The sequence below is a fragment of the Cyanistes caeruleus genome, chromosome 3 (genome assembly GCF_971803275.1).
Source record: "Cyanistes caeruleus chromosome 3, bCyaCae1.hap1.1, whole genome shotgun sequence".
NCBI classification, from domain to species: Eukaryota; Metazoa; Chordata; class Aves; order Passeriformes; family Paridae; genus Cyanistes; species Cyanistes caeruleus.
The window spans coordinates 52,352,200-52,377,720 of NC_141703.1; the positions used below are offsets into that span (position 1 = coordinate 52,352,200).

General features: G+C 34.7%; 2 long non-coding RNA genes across 2 annotated transcripts; one reads left to right on the forward strand and one right to left on the reverse strand.

Moving 5' to 3' along the window:
• On the reverse strand, positions 1–4,459 carry LOC147654148 (uncharacterized). Its single transcript, XR_015284553.1, has 2 exons — positions 4,041–4,459; positions 1–3,578 (listed from the first exon to the last, which is right to left on the reverse strand). It is a non-coding gene; the product is annotated as an uncharacterized LOC147654148 (long non-coding RNA).
• LOC147654149 (uncharacterized) lies at positions 4,190–22,585 on the forward strand. The gene is made up of 3 exons (XR_015284554.1): positions 4,190–4,327; positions 18,881–19,227; positions 20,331–22,585. It is a non-coding gene; the product is annotated as an uncharacterized LOC147654149 (long non-coding RNA).
• The last annotated feature ends 2,936 nt before the right edge of the window (positions 22,586–25,521 follow it).

Sequence of the window (25,521 nt, forward strand, 5' to 3'; positions counted from 1 at the left end):
TTTTGTTTGTTTGTTTGTTTGTTTGTTTATTTTTTACTACCTGGAAATACTTCTTTTTTTTCCCAGCAAACCATTTCTTTTCATAGGTATTTGCTACTTTATCATCTCTGCATAACCTGGTATGCTTATAACATTTTTTGAGCTTACACTAATCGAAGTCTCACACAACATCTTGATTTCAGTCAGCCAAAGCCCTTGAACTTGCTTTGCCTAGCCATGATCCATTCAGTCTCACTTTCATTCTTACCAGCTATTTCCTCTGATCAGCATTAATTGTCACAATAATATACCTCTCACTTCCATTTCCTCATGTATCATCTCTCACTGTTGTTCTCCTCACAGCAAGACCTCAGATATGTAATTTCATTTTGGTTTAAAAATACTCCGAGGTCCTTAATTCTCTGCTCTCTTTTACTGAGCAAAAAAAGCTACTTGGAATAAAACCTGATTATAATATTTCAATTTAGATATTCTGTTTTAAAAATTTACAGTGTTTGATATAAAAAAGAAAAAGATTTGGACTCATGTTTTTTTGTCTTATTTGCCCAACTGCATGAAAATAAGAAAATTCTTTCTTCAGCCCAATCTTTTTTTTGATAGGTAAGCACCTACCAGTTTAACAAATTGTGTACTTCCCATGACAACTTTCAATGTGGCTTTTCACAAAATGAAGTGGTATTTAAAGACCATAAGAATGCTTAAAAAGGAAGTTAATAAAACTTCCAATAATTTTGACATAGATTTATGTGAAGGAGAGATAGGTGGAGGGGGATTGTATTCTTGAAGAGACCCCTTTGTTGTGTTTTCAGATAACATTATGTGCCCTATGTGGAATTAATATTGAACGAACTCATGGAAGTGCCTGTCTTGAAAGGTACAAAATGAACTGTCTTGGTTAGCATGAAGAGAAGCTTCTCAACAGTGGTGGAGAAAATCAATCCTCTTTGGGGCTGCTACCAATACAACAATTCGAACAAAAAAGAAGTCTGGTGCTAGGGTTCCTAACAGCATAACCTACCAGTTGACCAAATAATATACAACATAAAAACACAAAAAAAGATGGTTGTATGTATATTTTTAGCAGATGAGCACACAGGGTAAGAATGTGATTTTTACTATTACACTATTCTTGATCTTGATTTAATAAAGTTTTTCCTCTGTCACTGTTTCAAAGTTTTTTATGTCTTTTCTCAATTAGATCTTTGACATTGTATTCTGGGAGCAATACAGAGGGAAAAGAGAAAAAAGAAAATATTAGAGAGAAGTTACCATCATATTCTTTTGGGGCTTCATTCTATGCTTCATGGAATCATAGAATCATTAAGGTTGAAAAGACCCAGAAGATCACCATATCCAACCATAAGTGTACCACCACCACCATCACTGAAGCAAGTCCTCCAGTGCCATATCCATGTTTTTGGAACACTTCCAAAGATGGTGCCTTTATCACTTCCCTGACCATTCTGTTCCAAGGCTTTACAACCCTTTCCTTGAAGATTTTGTTGCCTAAAATCTAAAGTAAACATAATCTGGTGAAACATGAGGTCATTTCCTCTCATTGTGCTGCTTGTGACTTGGGAGAAGAGACTGACCTCACCTCACAACAACATCCTTTCATGGGATGTAGAGAGTAGTAACATCTCCCCTTAGCCTTCTGCTCTCCAGGCTTCTAGCAATAATATTTGTTTTTTTCTTAGAGGTAAGATGTGAATGAGATGTTGAAAGATTTTTGCTTCAGACTGATGCCAAAGACAGTAGGAGCAGTGATACATCAATGTTTGCAGCCAAAAGACTCTAGCAAATTCTGTCTTTGCCTGCAAATGGCAATTGAAAGTGTTTCTGAGTCACTGGGCAATCCTTTGCTTAGTCTTTTAACAGCTCGCTTCTCACAATCCTACAGAGAAATGACCTGAAGTTCTCAAAAGCCACTGGCTAAATTTTGTTTCAGGTAGTTTTGATGCTTGATCTTTTACATGTGGAACATGGAGTCAAGGAGAATTGTGATGATTATTGGGCATTATCCGAATATCATAAGCATTCTACCTTATAAAATGGCAAAAATAAACCAGAAATAAAACCAAATGAACAAACAAAAATATCAGTCAACAAAACCCCCACCTTAAAACAGTTTTCTTACAGAGAATATATGTAAAATATTCCAAACTTTATCATTCTGCTTCCTGAGTTTTAAAGTAATATGAATTAATTTGTATAAACACTCAGGAGTTTTCAGTCCATTCTTTAAGCTGGCTTTGATTTGAGCATACAAAATCAATATTTACAAAATTAGTGAATGCTTCTGAAGGGATTGGTATTCACACTGGCCTGGGTCATGACCCACTGTACTTCCTGTTTTGCAAAATCCCTGTAGGAATGTGATGATGAAGATCACACAGAAACCAACAATCAAGTATCATAAAGTAGAAATCATAAAAACAAGAGTCTGAATTTCCATTTCTATTGTCCTGCTGAAAGCTGTGTAACTACTATTGATATCACTTGCAGTTTCACAAGTATAATAATAAATTGATTCATTTGTTTCTAGAGAATTTTCCCCTATGGAAAACCTTAATAAAAACTTGGCACCTCTTTTTGTTGTTTGCACCAAAGGACAACATTTGGAAAAAAATATTTAGTTATGGATTTTTTAATAGGTTTTCTCTTTTTCTATGATCAAATAGTACATTGTGATTTTTTTGTTTAGTGTAGATGAAGTGGCAGTAAAAAGATACATGCAGAAACTAGCAGGCCTCTATACAGCAAAAAGGCCTCTTTGAGAATAGATTAAATTAGTTTGAATATAAAACACATGAACAGTGAAATCTCTACATCCATAGTCTATCATAATTCAGTTTTTCTACCAATTTTTAAAACTGATGATTAATAAGTGAATACATATTTTTATTCTATATAATTATCATGGTATCACAGAACTAATTAATTTAAATAAAAAAATGCATTAGTTCTCAATTCCAGTGGAGCTGATGTATTTCTTTATCCTGTCATTTTTCAAACTGGATTGAGAGACGTCCTGAATTCAGTTGAATTACAGCTTTTATGTTTCATCCCTACTGAAATTCTTTGAAGCCTTTCTTATTATTGTGGTGATTTCAGTCCGAAACCAAGTGGAAACACCAATTTCATGTAGTGGTTTAGGTTTGCCAATCTGAGTTTCCTCGCCAATGCACCAAATAATGTAGTAGGTTTAGCACTGGCTAAAATCATCAGTGCACCTACTAGAATTATTTATTTGTTTCCTGCTCTGAGATATGAATTAGAAGGAGGGCAAACAGACTCAAAACTTAAAAGGCATAAAGAAAAACTTTACTAACAGGACTAAATTAATAATAAGAATAAAACCTTCAGAACACTTTTCCTCCCCCTGTCCAACTTCTTTTCTGTCCCAACTGACATTGTAAAGACAAAACCTGGGTTTTTCAATCAGTTATTACCTCTACAATAGTCTTTCATTAGTTCTTGTAGGGAGACGAGCTTTCTCTTGTCATGCCATGGAGAATTCTCCACATGAAACTGTTCTCTCCTGGCCTTTCACTTCCACTGAAGTGAATAGCAGCTGCCTGGGAAAAAAATCTGCAAATGTGAAGCTCCTCACATTTTCACAGCTTTCTCACAGCTGAGTTGATGTGCCATGTCAATTTATGTGGTTCCATTTTTAAATATAGCTGTTCAAAAACAAAGTCTCTCTTCATCTACCTCTGCAATCATCTTTATCTCTGGGAACAGAGGTCTTCATCTCCCCCTGGGAGCAAAGGGTCTTTATGACTCTCATGTCTCTCTCTCTGTTCAAGCTTTTCATGGGATCACAGCTACTGCAACATCTACTTTACTTAATCAATGGATCCCTCTGCTCACATTTACAGTTTGAACACTCCATCCTCCCATACTTTCTCATGAATTAAAGGGGATATTCCAGTGTATCACAGTCCATCTCCATGGCCTTACCAAAATAATTTTCAGCCCAATACTAGGGAATCTCCTCATTCACTTTCCATCTGGGATTTGACTACTTCTTTACTTACCTTGGTGTCTTCATGTTGTCTTCTACGTGTCCTCACTCTGTCCTTTTCTCTCACCCAAGGGGAGGATCGAGGTCTGCACGTCTCATCTGTGCAGTGAAGAGTTAATATCTCACCCAGGCCTGCAGATGGTCATGATGGTTTCTGCAGGCAGTGGCCACACCAGTCACAGTGATGGATTTCAGGCCATGCTGGGCTCCTCTCTCTGCCCTGCAGCTGCTGGGGGAATAGGCCACAGTGGAGGGTTCTGGCCTGGCCTGGAGCCACTCCCAGGACCCAGTGGACCCCAGGTTGGTGCAGGCCAGCAGTGGGGTCAGGATTTAGTGTCAGTGAGATGTTAGGAGCTATGGCCCGGCCCAGCTTCAGCTGGAGCCTTGCAGCCTCCTGCCCCCCGCTCAGCCACTGCTGGGGCCTACGCAACCAGTGCTTGGTTACCTTTAAAGGCCAGAAGCAAGAGAGGTTTCCTGAGCTTACCCGTCTTTAAAACATGGATTTCACAGAGGCAGACTGAGCTTCTAAATGGTTTAATAGGTTGTCAATTCTCAGAGCTAGCCAGATATTGGTTTTTGCTAAGAACAGAGGAAGCTCTTAGCAGCTGCCTCCTATAAAAATCATTTCCGTGGGTAGCTTCTTCCCTCCTCAGCAAATATTAACCAACACAAAACCAACACATTTATACAGAAAAGGAATAAAAATAAAAAATAATTCCACTTTGAACCTCATATCTCATAAATAGTAACTTCTAATCTTCTCTGTTAGGTAATCTCTTTTAGGAATCTTCTGGTTTTGGTACAGTAATTTTGACTCAAAAGTGGAGAATGGTCACAACAAACAAGAACACAAAAGTAGTTTAGGAGATACCTCTTTCTAAAATGCAATATTGAATAGCAAAAAATAAATCTCGTTTTCATATATATATAAATGATACATGTTTCTCGGGAGAATCGTAACAATTAAATTTAATGCTGATCTGTCTTTATAAGTTCCTTAGTCCCATGTACCTCATTGCAACCTTAAGTTTGATACTAGCAAAAGGTTTGTTGTTTCTTTTCCTCTCCTTTGCTTTTCCTGTGAAACATGAAAAAGTTTCAACTTCCTTTTAAATGTACTTTGATCCTATCACTTCCCTGCTAGATATTTTGTGTTTCTAAAGTAACAAATTATGCATATTCCTAATAGGATCATAATTGTATTATTCAGTTTGTTGCTATGTCATAATGGCTTTGCCTTATCATGTTTAAGAGCGTGGCAGTGTTGTCATGGCAGTTGCTGAACAACAGTTCAGTAAGAATCACAGAAAATATTGTAGCCCACCAAAAATTTAAAAATTAGTTTTTATAGATTTTGCTGAAAACTCATATTTCTTTTTGAATCTGTGGATGCAAGCATTTATTTTATTGATAAATAAAATTTATCTCCATGCTTATTCAAATACCAGAGTACTCAAAGTACCTATATTTTGAAAGTTCTCATTATAGTCATTATGATTCATGGGATAAATTACAGATTTTTCAACCACATCTAGAAGTCACTAGAAATGTTTTATATCAGATATTACGTAAATAAGAAAAATGGACAACAATTTTAATGAAAAAAACTCCATAAAAATGAACAGTATGGATAATTAACTCAATATGAATAATAATCTTAGGAAAAATGTATTGAAGTCATAATTTCTCTAATTTTTGTTTCAATCTTGATTAATGGAAGATCTTATATAATGAAAAAAGTGCTAAGTTCTATATTTTGAATGGCACAGTTACGAATATCTGGATTTTCTGAGATAAATCATTAAATCATGTAGGCTGGAAAAGACCTTCAGTCACTCCTCATAAGGCATGTGCTCTAGACTTGTGGTGGGCTGATCTTATCTGGTTGCCAGGTGCCTACCAAGCCACTCTGTCACTCCCACTGCAGGCTGATGGCTGAAGAAAATAAGATGCAAAAGTAACATGTAGGTTGAGATAACCAAATGTGAAAGGTCATACATGCAAGCAAAGATGAGAGATGCCAAAGATTTCATTCTCTACTTTCTATCAGCCATTAATGTCCATCCACTTCCTGGAAAGCAGGGCTTCAGCATGTGTAGTGGTTTGAATTATTATTGTGTATGCTGAGGTTATGAAAAATATTTATATATAACAACATTGTGTTAATCTAAGTAGTGGTTACCTTGTCACAGCCATCAGCATCTGTAGAATGTTATAAACAGCTAACCATTATGTGACATACTTTTAATTTGAAGGTGTGTGGTCCTGTGGGAGAATCCCTGTCATGATCAGAATCAAAACACACGATAGCCTCTTGCAGCTTCAATAGTTAATAGTCAATTCTAAATTTGGGCTAAGTTCAATGTTTATAAAATGAATAATTGTTGCAGGATCACAGCCTCAAGTGCTAGTATTAGTCAGAATTAGGTATACTGCAAGAAACACTGAGCAAGTTCCCCCACAGTCTTTCGTCAATTCATCTCTGTCTTGACCTGCAAACCCTCAATATTCCATTCCTGGCCTTCCCTTAAGCAAAGACTGGCAACTGTGCCAAATTGTGACAGATTGTGTTTTTGATACATAATAGGGACATTTTTTCCCAAGGGAATGTATAATTACGACTGTAAAGTAGAAATAAGACAAATTAATCAGAAACTAAAGCTTAAAAAAAGGTAGAGATTTCAACAGGCACCTGAGAGAAAGAAACACTTCAATAATACAAATTGTTTTAAAGACTGATATCCTCATCTCAGTGCACCTGCAGAGATCAGTAATCTAGGTAATGTTACATAATGTTTATTTCAAATCAAATACCATTTTACTGTCTTACAAATGCTATGTTAATGATATTTTCATATTGTGTGTAATCAAAAGAGAAAAAAAACCCTGCAACAGTGTTGGAATACTAAAGTCAAAGGCGGACCTTTGTTGGAAGCTTCCAGTTGATCTGGTGTTGATGGGCACACCCAGCACCAGATTTCTACAATTTTATAAGGTTAATCAATTAGGATATATAACAGGTACATCAAATAGGAGATTCAGTTGCTCCAGTAACCCACCCCTGGGTCAGCCCCTTGGAGTTGGTCCAAGGGGTTGTCTGCCCCACTTATTCATCTTACTGTAAGTCTCCTACTTAGAATATGACTAAATCATATTTCAGGAATGTGTTTAGAAGGTCAGTTTATTGTTCTAAGATTTAGGGGGAAAGGGGTAAGAAAAGTACAGGAGCTATGGCCATGTATTATCATTCTACAAAGCTATAAATATATGAAAAATATATAAAAATGTTAGGCATCATTCTCATTCAGTATTTTAGCTGTTCACCTTGGTGCCCACATTTGTATGTCATTCCATAGTGTTTGCATTTACAAACATTTTTCACTGACTGTTTTTTCATGTCCATTAATAAACGTTATCTCTATCTTTCTCATGTCATTTGCTTGCTCCTTTTTATTTTTTTTCTTTCTATAGCTTTCAGCTTCTTTCTCTCTTTCTTATTCTCATAGGTAGCCATAAGCTTCTTTGTCTTTACATTTCTTCATGTTAACTCCTGATGTGCTATCAGTCCATGTCTATCTATCCACATATGCAGATATTTCTTCTTTTCTGTTTCTGCTATCTTCTAGTCAGCTCTTCCCAACATCTGTCCTTGTCCTCTACACTTCTCTTAATTATTGCTATTACTACAAAGGCCTTCAAATGTGATGTTGTTTTTCATTTTAGATTGCACTTGTTTATTTTTTCTGCATGGAAACTACACAGAAATGTCTTAATATTCAAAAAGATACGGTTTGTTAAAATATTTTCTCATCTATTTCAACTTAATCAGGCCAGGAAGCAATATTCTTACTGTAAATACTATTCATCTGATGGGTGAGAAAGGGGATGAACTCAGTCATTTATATTTCAGGGGCAGGGATACTTGAACGTTAATATGATAATGAAATAAAATCTGATAGCTGACTTACACCTGAGGATTGCTTATTCAAAAGTTCTGTGCATCTAATGACTAATCGTTAGTCATTCAGGCAAAACAGATATCCTTCCCACAGACTTTCATCAGTGTCTTCTGCCTATAAAGGATAAAATGTGTGTATACCACCTCCTCAAAGTACACTACAGCATAGCTGAAGGTTCTGATCCCTTGCATTAGGTTTCTGAAGCATCTTTAGTTACTATAGCTCATGTGAGAGGAAGGCTATCTGGATCTAGAGACTGCAAATAATTTCAGATTCCATCACATGTACTTTACTTATTCTAATTTTCACATCTTCACTACCTCCAATGTGTAATTCAGACAGAGCACTAGACAAACTGAATATGGTCTATATCTGGCATGTAATTTGTAAAGAATCAGTAGAATGTTTCTCCAAGAAGTTTGGAATAAATAAATAAATGAGGCAAGCAAGTTTGTCACGATGGGGAAAGAAATATTAATTTGCCCTTATGTGCAGTTTACTTTATGCATCACAATATGTATTAACCAAAGGAACAGTATTTCAGACTGTCTTAGTATGTTAGGAAGAAAAACTAAAATATCTAAATAGGTGACCTCATGCAAAACCTGTTCTGACGGTGAAGTGAGGTTTAGAATGATTCAAATTTAAATTGTGTGGATGAAATTCACGCAGAAAAGGTGAGCAGAATTTGTACTTGTGGAAACTCTGGAATGGCTTAGCAGATTTGAATATAGATTTAAATAATAAGCCCACTTGACTATGTAGGCAGAAAATTTGAATTGGTTATTTTAACCAGGACAAAAGTTGAAAATATGTGAAATCAGGAAATGCTACAAATTGTACTGAGAGGAGAAAATGGAAGGGAATAAAAATGCCAACATTAATTGTCCTGGTTCCTGGATAAACTCTCTGTGACGATTTTGGTTTGATTTGACCCCTTACCACAGGCACTGATACTGCCTTTACTTAGGGAAGCTTACAGGTAGATGTAAGAAGCACAAGAAATGGAAGGACAAAGAAGAGCAGCAGTAAGCACAAACAGGGTACAGGTAGAGCAGAAAACCAACACAAACAAGTACTATGCTTATCCTTGGATGCAAAGCACATTTTGATGGCCACACACTCAAGAGCTTATTGTTTCATAGGAATGCAGTGGCTGAAAAACAGCTTTTATCTCTTCTGTAATATTGTTCAAGATGTTTTTCTTGGATTTAAGATACAAGGAAATAATACCTGGGAAAAACTATTGCCCTTATGTAACTTACAAATATAATAAAAATTCTCGGTGCAATACTTGCACTGAAAGTGCTGACATGCATGTTGATTCATGAAGTTAATTGCTGCTTATCTAGACTAGTAAATGCAAACCTAGATACTACTAAATTAGTCTTCTCAAGGAGGGAGCAAGCCAAATATATTATAAGGAAGTGATATTGAATTATTTCATTTCAGCTGAGGCAGAGATGATTTCTCTAATGCAGTAGCTATGTACATTTTTCATCTTTATCCAGTTGCTTTTAGAATTCCTAGAAAAATTTCTCTGTATATTTGTAAAGGCCATTCCATAAAATAATCTAAGTCTCCTAACTCTAATCCTTTGTGTAGTCCTCAGCAATTTAACCTAAGTATACAAACAAATTCAACTTTTTATTGAGTTCTTCCCATGCAGATAAGTTACTGTGTTTGCATGACAAGAAAAAAATAAAAATATTCATTGAAGTATGTGATATAAAAACATGATCTGTAAATTTCTCATTCCAAAGTACTTCTTTTTTTTCTCACTTATGGCATTGTCTTCCTCAAGGATACTATATTTCTGAAGAAAAGGCATCTGGTAAAAATCATTCAGTGATAGGCAGTGATAGGCTTATATTAGCTTTTTAAAATAAATTTGGTGGAAACACAGCCTGTTTTATTCTTTTTTCTATCCATTCACCTTTTTCCTAGACATACTTTGATATAGATGTCTAAACAGAGCAGAAGTATGGAAAAAAGGAAAAATACATTTCCAGCCAAAAGCTTCTGCATGTGCAATCAGAACCTTACATTGAATTGAAAATTAAACAATTTCATGCAAACGAGACTCAATTCTTTTGAGGGTTAAATTAAATCACCACAAGATGGCTCCCTAGCTTCTCCAAAGATTTTTTTTTTTTTTTTTTTTTTTTTTTTTTTTTTTTTTTTTTTTTTTTTTTTAATCACGCTACTCTCCAGTGAAGGCATTGATTATCTTATAGAAGTCTGGAGTACAGCCGAACAGACTGTGGATTAGAGCCTTGTCTAATAAAATAATAGCTATTTTTACATTAAAGCCCTGGAGATCTCTTTGAAAGGTAATTCTGTTACTTTAATTTCTGTACCCCATAAAAGGCTGTTATCTAGTTTGTGCCTCTGTTCATTTTTTTTTTCTAACAGACAAAGATTGTCTCTGAGAATTCAAACTGATTTGGAGTTTAAGCCTCCTGCTTTTAAAGGCTAAAGCAGCTTATGCTCGTAACATTTCTAAGTTTCTAAAAGTATTAGGAATTTTAATTCTACATATATTTTTTTAAGTACTATTTTTTATTGGTTGTTCCTTTTAAGAAGTAGGACTAAAATAAAAGGGTGTGGGTTATGATATTAAGTTTGTAGTAGAAGTTGTTCCCAAAACAAACTGAAATCACACCAGAATAAATGTTATTCTCAAAGGAAATACGAGGTCTGGGGTATTTTTGTAGGTTTTAAAATTAAAAGTAATTAAAAGTATGGCATCTGATTCAGTTAGTTGGAACACCATGCATAATTTTTACAATATAACTTCTGGGATAAATAGATTTTGTTTTGATTTTACTTGAATGATTGTATTGATACAGTCTTCCTAACAAAGCAGACATAGGGAGAAAAAAGGTACAGAAACACCTTGGTGTATAAAGAGACAGAAATATAACATCAGAGTAGTTGATAGCAGCACAAATATTTCTAGTTTGCATATTACAGAAAGAAACATTTTTTTTATTTGCACATAGTAAGAATCTATTTTCTTTGTAAGAACTACTCTGTAATCTTGGAGAGACTGACACGGAAGCAGCATGATAGAGACAGAATTTAGTGCAGTCTGAGTGCTACAAACCTAAAAAAAATTCACTTCTGCAAGGTCAGAAGTGCAAGTTATGTCCACTCTGTCTTTTAAACCTATTTGTAAATCCTTTCTTAAGGTCAAAGTCACTGATCAATCACACTGTCTCTAAATTTGCACTCAGTCATGGGGTGACATTTACTGGTAAAATTTAATCTTTATACTTGATGCAGAGAAAACACAAAATGGGAATGAGTTCCTTGTTCAGCTGTGGAAAGTTCACAAGCAGGAACTTACATTTACTAAAACAAAGCTGCTCTTCTCAAGAAAGGAAAATGGCAAAAAATCTGTAAAATTTAACAAAGCTTTCTTGAAGGCACAGAGAGCAATTAGAAAATTGGGTGCTCCAAGAAGTCTGACATTGGATATAACTGTTTTATGGATGTATTCAACACTGATTTAATCTATAACTGTCCATGACACTCCTTTTCTTTTTTCTGCTTTTAGTCTTTTCTGGTTTCCTTTACACAATGGCAAGTGTCCAAGAACAAAACTCACCTTACAAAGGCAAGAAGTAATCCCTATCATCTGCAAATTGTATCCTCACATTTTTTGGACTAAAACTACCTATGCTAATAAGTCTCATACACTCTTTCTTTACATTGACTACTGTATTAACTGTATACATAAGTGTCCATAAAAATAGACGCATACACTAAACATCTGTAAGTCAGACAAATTCTACCTGCTTCCATCTGGGAGAATGATAGACAATGTTTCCAGTTATCATTCATGTGTAAGGTTACAAAATTACAGCTTCTTTTGTGACTGCAGAAATTGCCCAATATGCCCACTATGCCCTGACAGTATGAACAAGCTGGAATGTGACAGTCCTAAGACCTGGCAAAAATGAAAGTTTAAGTATGGGGAATCAGACAGCAATTCAGACTGAATTCTGCACTGTATTTTCAGTATGCTGTTGCTCCATTTAGTGTGCTCAGATGACATGCTACCCTTTAACTTGTGAATACAATTTTTTGACCTCCTGTTGTAGGTCAGAATGACCATTGGAAAAGTAGTCACATGAACTTAAAAAATTATTTGATCTTTCTGGATCTCAGCCCTAAATTGCAAATGAAGAAGTAAATTTCAATCAGGGAAGTCATTGACTTACCAAGATATTGAAACCAAGCCCATGCATTATTTCATCCTTAGTGTGGTCTGACACTAAGAAATATTTCTTCAACTGTGTTGAGAGTGCCAGTATTATCCTTACAATGTGACAGAGTAAACTTCTGCCTCAAGAGCAAACAGTTTTATTGTATTCTGGGCTTTATTCATTTATTTATTCACTTACTTACTTACTTATTTTTAAAGGGGATATTTTTAATTTGAAGCTAACGCAGTCATATTACCTTCCCATACCATTGATTTAATGGTCTCAGTTCATAAAATAGGTATAATAAGACCAGTTATATAACAACAAATCAGCTAATTAAAGAATGCTTATGAAAGATGATGAGGATGGCCAGCTACCTTTCACTTGCATGTCATTATGGAAAATGTCTTCCAGACATTGCATTGAGATTAATCCCAAAAGGAAAATCTTAGGTCAAATGAGTTGGTACCATCCCCTTTTTCTTAAACACTGTCCTCCTAGTGCACATTTTGCACATCTACTCTCTCAGATAAAAAAATAAACACAATCACTTTTAAAACAACAATATCACAAGAAGTATTAGTAATTCTCTTGAATTATTCATTAATCTTATTTATATACTATATACTAGAACACCAATCTGTAGAGTAGGCTTAGTTTCTCAGAAAGGAGGTATGGAGCTGCTGTTTTGTTATAAATAGCAACAGACATTTCTGGAATAAGAACATTTCTTTATATTCCTTGAGTAAAGTACTATCTCTAAAGAAACCAAGGTAAGTTCTTCCAGTGAAATTATTAGCCACAATTTCACCTCTAATTTTTATTAATCTTTATACCATTGTATATATTATTTCTTTTGCTGTTTTTCTGACAATTTACACAAATTACAACTATAAATTTAATTTATTTAACTTAGAAAAATATTAATTCTTTCTGCTGTTAAAATATTAGCCAATTACAAAAAGAAAAAAACAAGGACAAAATTGCACCCTTGTCTAATCCATTCATAGGGATACACAGATGGGCTCTCAGTCACACATATCTAGTTTTGATTTTGTCTGCAAATCAGTATGCCTTGAACAGCTTTATATATAACATAATTACATATGTTTGTGTTTGCTCTATATCACTACAGAGACAGTTGACAAATAGAAGAGACTTCTGTATAAAATCAAAGATTGAAAATTATAGGTTTTCCTAAGACTGAATGACAATGTGATTGGAAAAAAAATGGTTCTGAATATTTTAATGATGTGTATTTTAAAGCCACTCTTTACGCATGATTAAAAAAAAAAAAAAAAAGAACATGTTGATGAGAAGATTGCCAGTGGGTGAGAGGCTGGACATGGGATGGAAATGTGTACTTGTAGCCCAGAATGCCAATTGGACCCTGAACTGTGTCAAAAGCAGTGTGGGCAGCAGGGCCAGAGAGGGGATTCTTCCTCTCTGCTCTGCTGACACCCCACCTGCAGTGCTGCACCAGCTCTGGGGTGCCAGCACAGGAAGGACATGGACCTGTGGGAGAAAGTCAAGAGGAGGGCCACCAAGTTAATCAGAGAGATGTAGCACGTCTCCTGTCAGGAAAGGTCAAAAGAACTGGAATTTTTGAGCCTGGAGAAGGCTTAGGAGTCACCTAATGGTGGTTTTCCAGCAACTGAAGAGAAACTATAAGAAAGATAAGTGGAATTTTTTACAAGGCTAGGTAGTAGGAAACTACCTATAGGACAAGGGGAAATGGCTTTAAACTGATAGAGAATAAGTTTAGACTAGGTTTTAGGGAAAAATTCTTTACTGTGAGGGTGATGAGGCACTGGAACAGGTTGCACAGAGAAGTTGTGCATGCCCCATCCCTGGAAGTGTTTAAGGCCAGGTTGGATGCAGCTCTGAGAAACCTGATCCAATGGGTCACATCTCTGCCCATAGCAAGAGGTTTAGAACCAGGTGATCTTCAAGGTGCCTTCCAAACCATTCTGTAAATCCATGATAATATTACACTAAATCATATTTCAAAATGGATGGCTATGAAACTTGTAGAGTCCTTGTGGGTCATTCTGGTTTAGGACTGGAGTGAGTTGCTAAAGTTTATCCATGAGAGATTTTTCAACTCATTTCAGGGAAGTTGAGATCAGAAATGGAGTAACACTTAAATGTAATATTTAACTATAGCAGAACTACAGCCATGTTCTGTTTTGAGCATCTTTAACGCACTCAATGTATTGTACTATAAATAAACTTACAAAATTAAAAAAAAACCTCTTCAAACAAATAATTTTTACTATTAATCTAAGAAGCAAATGTCATTTATGTATAAATATATAAATGTATATTTATAGATTTAATTGAAACCATATTTTTGATTTTCTCTTCTGAAACCTGGAAATGAAAAATGTAACTGCCTAACTTTCAGTGTACCATGCTAGATTTCAGTCACTAAGTGTTGTGCAACTAGATGATTCCCTGAAGAAAGAAAATTAGAAGTTTCTTTGCAAGGTCGGTGTAGACACTTCCTATGCCTTTTTGGTTTGAGTTTTTTTGATGTGTGGTTTTTTTTTTGGTTTTCTTTTTTAATTCTAATCAGAAACATGTCCCAGATTGATGTCTTTTATATAGTATAAGTGAAAATTAATGGATAATAAACTCTCCAGAGCACCACAGTGCAAAAAAATTCTTCATTCTCTTCATATAATTCACGAACAAAAACTTGTTAGCCATTATACAATAGAATTTGAATTGGTTTTCTCTTTCTGCTCAGAGCAGAATTCTTTTAGGTTCAGTCACTTAGTTGAACAGGAGTTCCTGGGACTCAGCTATTACTTTTTTCCTGTTTCCATAGAAACTCATGTCAGCAAGATGAATATGGAAATGGTTCTTTGAAATAATCTCCATTTTGAACATAAAAGCAAAACAGGGTGGTGTAAAGTAGCAATTATGTTAAAGCACCTTATCCCATTTTTCAGTCAGTACAACAGCAGTTTCCGTGAAAATGGGAGTTTGAGTAGTAACAAGAAGCAAGACAGCCAAACTTCTGAAATTTTGTGATTGGAATTCATGGGGGAAGACTTGGCTCCTCAGGCTTTCTTAAAGATAAAATCCAAACATTTCCTTAAGTTTCAGAACTCTTGCTATTTTGTATTATGGCACAGTTGCTGTAGTGAGGAGATTTGATGATCTTTCGAACATTCATAAATTTAATCAACACTGTCTCCACTTTTTGATGCATTCTGTATGTGACGAGCACAGAAAGTAAGTGCAGGTGAATCTGCCTTCTATAGTGCATTCAGATATTTTGGTTTTAAAAATAGTTGAAAAAAAATAATAATAATAGGAAAAAAAAAGACAAACCTTTTTTTTTTTTTTTAGTTGGAAACTATTTGAATCCATATAATTACAATTTGTTCATTCTCTCTGGGAGGATAATGTGAATAATGACAGTCAATGGCCAAGAAAGCCACTGTTGTGGTTTGTTACACTACTGTAAGTCCTAAGTAGAAATCATATCTTTGTACTACAGGAAGAGCATAAATTTTAGATCTACATCTAAAAGATTATATGTTATTTCATATTGTCTGCTTATCATTTACTGCTTACACTTTCTGAGCAATTTGGTATGTATGCCTTATGTGAATTTTACACATCATTCATTAATATCCTCATGAGAAAACATATTGAGTACTTTAATGTAGTTCACATACCTGGTTATGAATTGGATGAAATTTAGCCAATAGAATGTTGAAATTTTCTGCTTTCATTTATCCATAACAGGCTTGGTATGGTCAAGCTTTGTATCTTTCCACTTCACTTTCTCCAGGAGCAGTGTTTTTGAAGACAGCCTTTACAATGTTTTCTGTTCTAAATTAATATATTACTCAGAGTTTTGTGACAGAAATAAAATCAAAATCATATCAGGTCCTTGTCTTATTTACAATTATATCAGTTTCAGGCTATCTTTTATAAGAAAAATTGAAAGCTCAGTGGACACCAAATTTACTTTTACGTACCTGAAAGCAATAGATTTCTATTTTTTTGTAATATTTATCATTTTTTATGTCATATTTTTATTTCATTTCTTTGAAATATTATGTGAACATGTTATACCCTGAAAAAGCTATAGACAAATATTTGTTTTCTTTTGATTATGAGCTTGGAGGAATTCTATTCTGTCTTTTGGCAAATAGGAGACCATAAAAGACACTGGTTTTCAACTAAAGTCTGAGAAATTTGATGACCATGAAAGGACATTATTAAAAGATAATGGACTTCCAACCCTTTTCCTCCCACAGGAGTCTACAAGTGGTCAAAACTCCACAGCATTTTAAGAAATACATTAGCACAGGCTTTTCTTTGATGGTTCAAAATTTCACTGTTATTTTATTATCTGACTCATCATCAGGGTCACCACTTAAGTATGTTAAGAATAGTTTCCTGACAGATAAAAAAAACCCAAAAACTTGGTCTGTAAATAATTTGGTGGATTTACAAAAGCAGCAATTCCTAGCAAGCATGATTATTTTAAACGAGAGGACAAACTGCCTTAATGTCTAATATAGTGAAATGTGAGAAATATGAAAACTAAGCTAAGTGTAGGAAAATGAACCCTAGGGGTTTTGTTTTTTGTGGTTTTTTTTTTTTTTTTTTTTTTGTTTGTTTGTTTAAAAAATTGCTTTATATCCCAAGAAACCATTTTGCATATTCTTAAATAAATGAAAAAAAATTATATCAAATTTATGACTGAAAAGTTTGATTTTCATTCTTTTAAATAAGAGGAGCATTTATATAAGGTATAGTCAATTCTAGTTTACTTTCAGAAAAGCCAGTGAAGCAGATGGTATGACTAGGTAGCATGAATGACTATTCATCAGTAACAGTAAAACATGACTGAATTTGCACAAATAAAACAAAGAGCCCATCAGACACCGATACAGAAAAATATCTCCAATTTTTTTCACTAACCTGTTAGATTTACATAGCCCTATCTAAATAAAAGAAAGACATGATAGTTCATGCTGTTCAGATTATAAACTCAGAAATACAGCATTGCTTATTAGGGAGGCTCTTAAACTATCAGCACCCTTGCTGAGAAAAAGATTTATGGCTAACCTTTGCTAGGTCACTGACAATAACACTGGAAAATGTTTTTTAGAGAAAAAGCAGTCAGGTGGCTCAACATGAAATTAGATATGTTGCCAGACTCAGCAGGTAGCTGATAATATGATTGAAATTCAGGATACCTATAAATAGAAAATAGTGCCTTACATGCAGTCTGGGTCATGGGGAATATGTTTTATCCTGTGATATTTCAGTGTCCTGCATTTTTTTAAGTGTCACACACATTATTTTTTATCCCCTAAAACGTGGTGGCTGTTTCAGTGTCCAGCATTGCTAATCACAGTTTTTCAAGTGTGCTTTGTTGGAATCATTTCATGATTCCAACATGTTTCAATACAGTTCCCTGTATCAGTGTTGTATAGTATTAGCACACTTACAGTATTTCTATTAAAACAAAGATCTGTTGATGCTTTGCAGCCTGATGTAGTGGCAAGTGTCCCTGCCCATGTCAGGGAAGCTGGAACTAGAAGGAACTTTAAGGCCCCTTTCAACCCAAAATATTCTCTAATTATATGATTCTGCAGAAGCAATCTATAAATCAACACTACAATATCCCCAAATTAAAAGGAGAGCTTGACTGCATTAAAGTCAGGGCTGTGGAAACTTCATAACTGTCCTTGTGAGTATGCAAGTGATTTGAATGAAAGCTTTGAGAATGCTGTAATCACTTAAATGACCGGAGAAGGAGAGACGAAAGATATACCAAATTAAAACTGTGGCCACATTTTATACTTTCTCATTATATGACCATTACTAGATCAAATGTATATGTGATCTAAACAGAGATTTAAATGGAGCTCTGGAATACAATTTTTACATGGCAACAACAGAATATTTGTCCAAATTATCAGGGCTGCTTGCACTGATAGTGACTATGTGGAATGAAAATATTTAGACTGAGATCAATATAGAAAGTGAGATATGATTTCTGTGTGTATAACTTGTTCAGAATTGTTGCTTGTAGCAACCCCTGCCATGTGGATTACATCCTGTAAGTTAAACATGCTCATAATTACTCTCTGACACCGGAATTAGTGCAGAATGTTGCACGTGCACTGTGTCAAACTCTTTTACTCTCTGGAAATGTTAGTAGTCCATATGAAATTGCTTGGTAGAAATGATCTTTGACTTTTATTTACAAGCCACCTGTACTAAGAAAATGCTGGCCAAAAGTCAAACTAAGATGTGAACTATTCTAAGAGTTAACAATTTAACTCTGACTGTAGAGAACAGACTTTGTGAAAGCAGCACCTGGAAAATGAGATCATCTGATCAAACACAGGCATCTGTGGTGCAGATCTCTCCATCTGAGTTAGATGTTTAGACTGTCTTTATAATCAGTGGAGAGAAATAGGCTCATCTAGAGGAATGATTCACTTCATCATAAAGCAGACACTTAACATTTTCAGATTAATTGTTCTGTGCAAGTGCCTATTTTTCTCTCTTCACCATAAAAAAATCCAGGAAGACAAATATACACATCTCTTATGTAAATATTTAAAGATAAAACAAATGAATTCCAGAATAAATGCATGAAATGTGCTGACTGAATCTGTGTCTTTATGCCTCCACAGGTCTATCCATGATTTAAATTCAGATGTTGTAAAACTCAGACTAATAGAGGACAAGAATTGATTTCCATGCATCTGAGGAGAAAGTTATTTCATAGATCCCTCTTGGTTTAATATCCACGATAAGTCTATGAACTTTTGATTCTGCATTGGAAAACCAGAATTTAACTATATGCCTATTTTAAAGAAACTGTTTATTGCCATTTTAGAGGCTTATTTTAAGCTGTTGACTTTTATTTTTTTCATAAATAATTAAGGAATGGAAAATAGATGCAGTAATTTTCTATTCATGGAAAAGAAAGGAATCAAATACTTTACAGTCCCTGTAATTTTAGAATCAGAGTAAAAAGGTAAGAAGACAGTTTTCATGCAAGAGATAGTGTATTTTCAAACTGTCCAAGGTTATGCTTGTTACAAGCATAAAACAGCCCAAAATATACACATTAAAGCCAAAGTCACCCATAAATCAAGATTTCTTTAAGTGAATAGTGGCTGCAGGAATGAACTGTGAATGAGTCAGACAGACACCACAATGAGTCCAGCATGCTTTAAATCACTTAAAGTAAATCAATAAATAATATATTTCTGTTATCAAAAAGAAAAACAAAAAACCACAGAAAAAAAAGATCCCTTTGATAATAATTTTGTGGTTTAACTACTAAATGAAGCAATTGATTCCTCATTCTTTCAAAAGCTTCCAGTGTAAAGCTTGAGTGGTGGTTTTCAAGCAGATCTCTTGTCATTCTGTCCAACATGAATAATATTTATTAATAATTTTATTTTTATTTGTCAACAGAAACAATAATCTGACATTTTTCTGTGAGTGCATAGATAAGCTTGCACTAGAATATACCTTTTTAAATTACAAAATTGAGAATATCTGGCAAAATTAAAATATTCCAAATTGAGTACTTAGTTCAACTTTCTACAGGACTTCCGTATTTCTTACTTCTCTCAAAATGGAAGATCAGATGAGGATGAGGAAGAGTTTGGATTAAAGTCATGGCTGAAATACCTGAAGACAAATTCTAGATTTAAATATTTAGTTTGTAATTTTTATGGACTCCCCAGACGAATAGTCACCTATTTAAATATAAGTAACAATGGAAATCTGGCATTCTTCAAGTTGAGATAATATAAATTCTTTTTCCTGATTACAGTGCTTTCCTTAGTCATAGTGATATTGTAGGTTAAAGACTCTATTTTAATTTACTCACTAAGAAGGCAGTGGTTTTGGCTCAATGTGTTCTAAAGCACATTTCTTTCAGATTTTTGATACCATATTTCCCATATCTTCAACTTCTAATTTCCTGTTTCATGATACATGTATGAAAGATATACATGTATAAATATATTAAATGCTGATGTATAAATACATAAAACAGGAAACAGTCATTCACATTTCTTTCAGATTTTCACATTATATATTAACACTTATTTTGTCTTCCTTCAGAGATTTTCAGTATAAATAGTGTTGTGAGCATGACAAAGGAAAGCAACTATGTTATCTTAAGGAATATTAATGATGACTCATCTACCAAAAACTCCTGTAAAGAGGTCTGAGACGTTACACGTTTGTTCACTGAACTTTAACAGGATGAACTACACTTATAATAAATGCATGTCAGTTAATCAACTGACATAGAAATTGCCAGGGACTTTCAGCTTTTCATCAGTTTTCATTGACTTTGGATGGACTTCTGTGCCTAACAATTATGATTTCAGCCACATTTGCTCAGATAAAGATTTCAGAATAAAATTTCAGAACCTAGTTTGTCTGCATATTATCGAACATATTTTCACGAAGGTGGTACAGCCTATGTTATTATGGATGTCAACTTTCTCTCTTTTCCGAGTTATCTAAAAATTTTCCAGTCTGAATGAGGAAAATTGTATGCCAAAGAACTACTACTTTATTTCCTTTTATTCTTTAGTAATGATTTCACAGTTTATTAGAGCAATTTGAGTGCTTTACATATACCAAGCATAGAGTCCTCCCTATTACTTCTCACATGTGGATTGAAAAAGATGAAGAGAAAGAAGCAAGAAATTTTCTCTCTTAACAGAAGTTATTCCACATTAGATGTCCTTAGCTGAATCTAATGTTCATGCAATTATTTTATTTATTGTGAATAAAAATACATTTAAGTTTTTTTAGTCATCTCTGCAGTGAAGGAAGGAGAAATCTGCAATTTCCATTGATATATAAATAAATCATAATTTACTAGTTTAATATGTATAAAAGGAGTTATATTTGTAAGAATCAAATCAATTGTACTAGGATTCTTATTGTAAAATATTTCATGTTACCAACATAGAAGCGGTACTTTCTAAGTTGATATATTAATATTTTATAAGAATATAAATAAACCTCCTCCCACATGAGCTTCTATTCAAACAATTGACATTCAGCCAATCAGAAATTCTGTGAGCAGAGACTGAGCAGAGCTGGATGGCTTTCCACACATTTTTAAACAAGTAGCTAATCTCTTAGTTTTGCAAAATTTTGCATTATAAGCATAATGCCAAAAATAATGATGTGCCATCTCAGACCTTAATTGTCCTTATTCCACTAGCAAAGCAAGACCTTTGCATATTGCAGTAGGCATACAAGATTCAGGTAAGGATGGAGGAGATATGCAAACATTGGGGAATTTCTAGGTTTCATCAATTGTATTTTAAAGTTTTTCTCTTAAAGTCACAGAGAATTACCACATACATGTCTTCTAAGTCTTCCTGAACTTTCCTGTAGAAGAACCTCATCAGAAAGTTTAGCATTTTGACTTCTTATTTTGTTTTTCTTCCCAGGGGTGTGGTATTTGTTCTCTCACTATAAAACACTATTTAATTTAATAAAAGAGAAATGACATATTGAAAAAGGCCTATATGACAAATAGGAAATAATTTTTTAATAATACAATATTATCAGAGGCATCTATCTTAGTACTTCATTTACTCTCATCATTCCAGTATCTGAAGTTAGGACTTTTGTGTATGTTTCTCTTTATCATAATACTCTAAACAAGTATAAATTATTTTTATTAATGCTACTACTTTTTAAAAAAGTAGCTGTGTTTTTGGAGTAGAGAATTGAATCATCACTCTAAGAAATTTCATAGTATTGCCTAATATCACACTATGAATCATATTCTAACTTTAAACAGTTTAATTCTGGTGTTAAGGTCTTTTACAGGTATATTCGGAGGCAGATGTTTGCTTCTTTCTTGACTTTTTTGATTGTGGGTAGGCTAGATGGTTTTCAAATGCAATATTCTTCTAACATCCTCTTCTATTATGGTTTAAGTGAAAAATGCTTATGTTCCATTATTATCATAAGCCACTGGAGGTGTGAGTCAACATACAGGGAAAGATATGGCAACAAAACACAGATCAGATTATTTAATTATGCTTTCTGTTTATAAAATATAAATTAAAGTGTGCAGTGAGGCTACACCAATTTAAGCTGGTAGTAGAGGAAGTGTGACTTAGCAAATAGCCATGTTAAATGAAAATTTAATTACATTCAGTTAGAGCACTACAGAGCTAGACAACTAGGTGTTGATGTAACTGATTTATAAATTTAAAAGGTGGTTTCAGACATTAATCCTACATTTGTTAATTTGTTAAGGACTTTGGGGAAAGTCCTTTCTTTTTTTCGAAAATAAAATATTATGTATTGCTACTATTTTAGTGTACCCTATATCACAATAATGAATTTCTGGTGTCATTTTTTCTATCCCTGTCAGTCTTTTCATTCCCTGGTTTTATCAGGAAACATTCTATTTTTAATGAATGAGTTTTTAGATGTTCCAGTCCTCTGAGAACAAAAATGACAAGATAATTACTGAGAGAAAATGCTCAGGGTATGTCTAAGCTTTTAAGCAAAAAGAGGATAGAAAGTAAAATAACCCACTCTGCTGAACCAGATGTTTGTTACAACAAATCTTTGTTAGAATCTGACTCTGTTGGAAAGAGAGTATCATTTGTTAGACAGAGTTGCATTCTTAAGATTAGTCCCCAAGATGGTCAAAAACACAGCCATCAAAAAAATAAAAAAACAAACCAAAAACCAAAACCAGCACAAAAAACCAAAAAAAACAACAAAAAAACCAACCAACAAACAAACAAAAAAAAACCCACCAAAATTATGCTAATGGAAAAGTTTCTTGATTTCTTCCAAAGATGAAATATTTCAGTATTATTTCTGTCAGATTAGAAAAATAATACTTCAATATGCAAAGTGGGCACTGAGATTTTGTGGTGATAAAAGATTTCTTACTTTCTGTATAATAAATATTAAATTTTAGACACATTGAAAGTCAAAATTCTATAGCTGTCTGAAATACAGATAAGACCTGAAGAGTTGTATGACAGCTAATAAATAATTTCTCTCTATTGTTTATAAGCATTTTAGTGGGAAATATAAATTAAGCATAATTGCCCTACATTCTTTCATCTTAACTGATGTACTTTCTGGGTATAATTTTTGACATTTTTTTTAGTTGCAACATTTTTAAGGAAAATGACCCAGTTTTGTAACAATATGCTTGCAAAGCCTGAACAGTGTGAAGAATAGTATTTCATGTGTGAATATGAATATTTTGATTTCACTGTTATTTAAGAGGGATATCTCTTCAGTTTATGGTTCCTGCAGTTTAGGTTCATTTTACCATGGTCTTTCTTGAGAGTCTTGTGAAAAATTTTAACAGGAGAAGAAGCGTTGGAGTATTTTCCTTTTTTCCTGCTTCCTCTATTTGATTTTGCTAATTCACTAATATTTGTGGTTTTAATTCTGGAAAGTTTTGTATTTTTTTCTTTCTTTTTTTTTAAGGTCAACTATTGCTTGATTTGCTCTGCCTAATCAAACTTTTGGGTTTGATGCGGGGGGGGGGAATTATCTTTTTAGCTATTAAAATGCTTTATGAAATGTGGAGATTGAAGACTGCAAGGCAACTGTAAACTAGTCTGTTTAGTCACATTATGGCTTCCACATCTGAAAGTCTGGCTTATCTGGAAACAGCTCTTTTTAACTTTTTCTTCTGAGAGGAATATTGTGCTGGTTTGAACATCAGAGAGAAATTTAACTCCAAATAAGCCACTCCCCTTCCTCCCACCCTTTCTGGTATGGGAGTGACAGCAGCAGAGAATGTGGGCTGAGAAAAAAAAATAATTCTGAAAACAGAAAGCAATGGAATAGGATAGGCACAAGAAAAGTAATATCAATGGGAAAGAGAGTGTATTTTACTCACAAAAAGGTGTTCACCACCCATGAGAAACAAAAATAAGATGGCAGATGCTCCCCAGAGCATGACTGCCCAGCGTCTGCATGACTTCCCCTGACTGAGGCAATATGGTGACCGTTCCCACACACCACACCAAATGGCCACTGAGAGCAAAAATAAGATGGCTGGGGAGCTCTTCAACTAATGTTTCCCAGACCCCCACCCCAAGCCCAAAAAAAATGACAAGCAATAAATAAGAACCTTCCTGAAAGCTGGGTCATTTGAGTCAGGTTGTGCTGCTGGTCCTCTGGTGCTCATTTCAGTGCAGTTGCCTCTGCTGCCTTTTCCACCAGCCTCCTGTGCTGGAGATAGGTCCCTCAAGTCACTGTTGCTTTTCCAACCATTCTCCTGTGCTCCTTTCAGCTCAGCTTGGCTGGACCAGGCTCAGCTTCGCCCCTGGCACCTTGGCTCTTGTCCCTTTGCGTGGGCTGGGGTCGCGCCTGCTGGTCCTTTGCCCACAGCAGCCTCCATGCCACTGCTGTTGGTTCAGCACTGCTGTTGATTCTTATTTTTGCCACCGTCCTTTCAGCACTATGTCCTGTAGCTGCATTCCAGAGAAAACAGGAGGAGGTGACGTTTGGGGACAGGGACATTCCCTGCTGTAGAGAAGGGAAGCAAAAGGCTGCACTTCTGGTTGGGAGCCCAGCTTTTCCTCCAGAACCACATCCATCCCTTAACTGATGATGTACACAGCACAGAATAACAACTTGGCCACACTCACACTGTGCTAAGCTCCCCCCCTACACACACACCTCTTCCATCAGGACAAAGATATATATGAGAATCAAAATTACCTTCCCCTCCCATGGAGAATTCTGATGTTTTATATGGATGTTGCATTAGAATTAGGCATAAAGTGATATATGGTTCACTAGTTCAACCTGTAAGCTGATCTTAGATAGATCCCTCAGTCACAAGTCTCAGATAATGAGATGATGTAATCGAATGACAATGTTAATACATTGTGTCAACCCTCTGAAATTACTCTGTGGGAGTTAAATCTTCCTGGAGTTCAAACTGTAGCTTTCTGTGATGACTGTTCCTGCAGTTGTTAGATTCCAAGTAAAATCAATTTTACCTCTTAATAAAGAGCATATAACCCATATGAAAACTTGAATTGTTTTTTTTTTTTAGATAATGTGACTGGTTACTACTTGAAGTGGCCTCTAATGGATGTTACTGTTGTAGCTATTCTTATATCTTACAGAATGAAGGAAAATAAAATAGAGCATAGGACACATCTGGGTGGGTGTTTCTTCTCAGGACAGTAGAAGAAAAGGTAATTAGCAGTGTCTGAAGGAAAAGTGTCTGTAGGAACACTTTTCATCTTGACTGGAGCACGTCTTTTGACTGTGTCCTGAT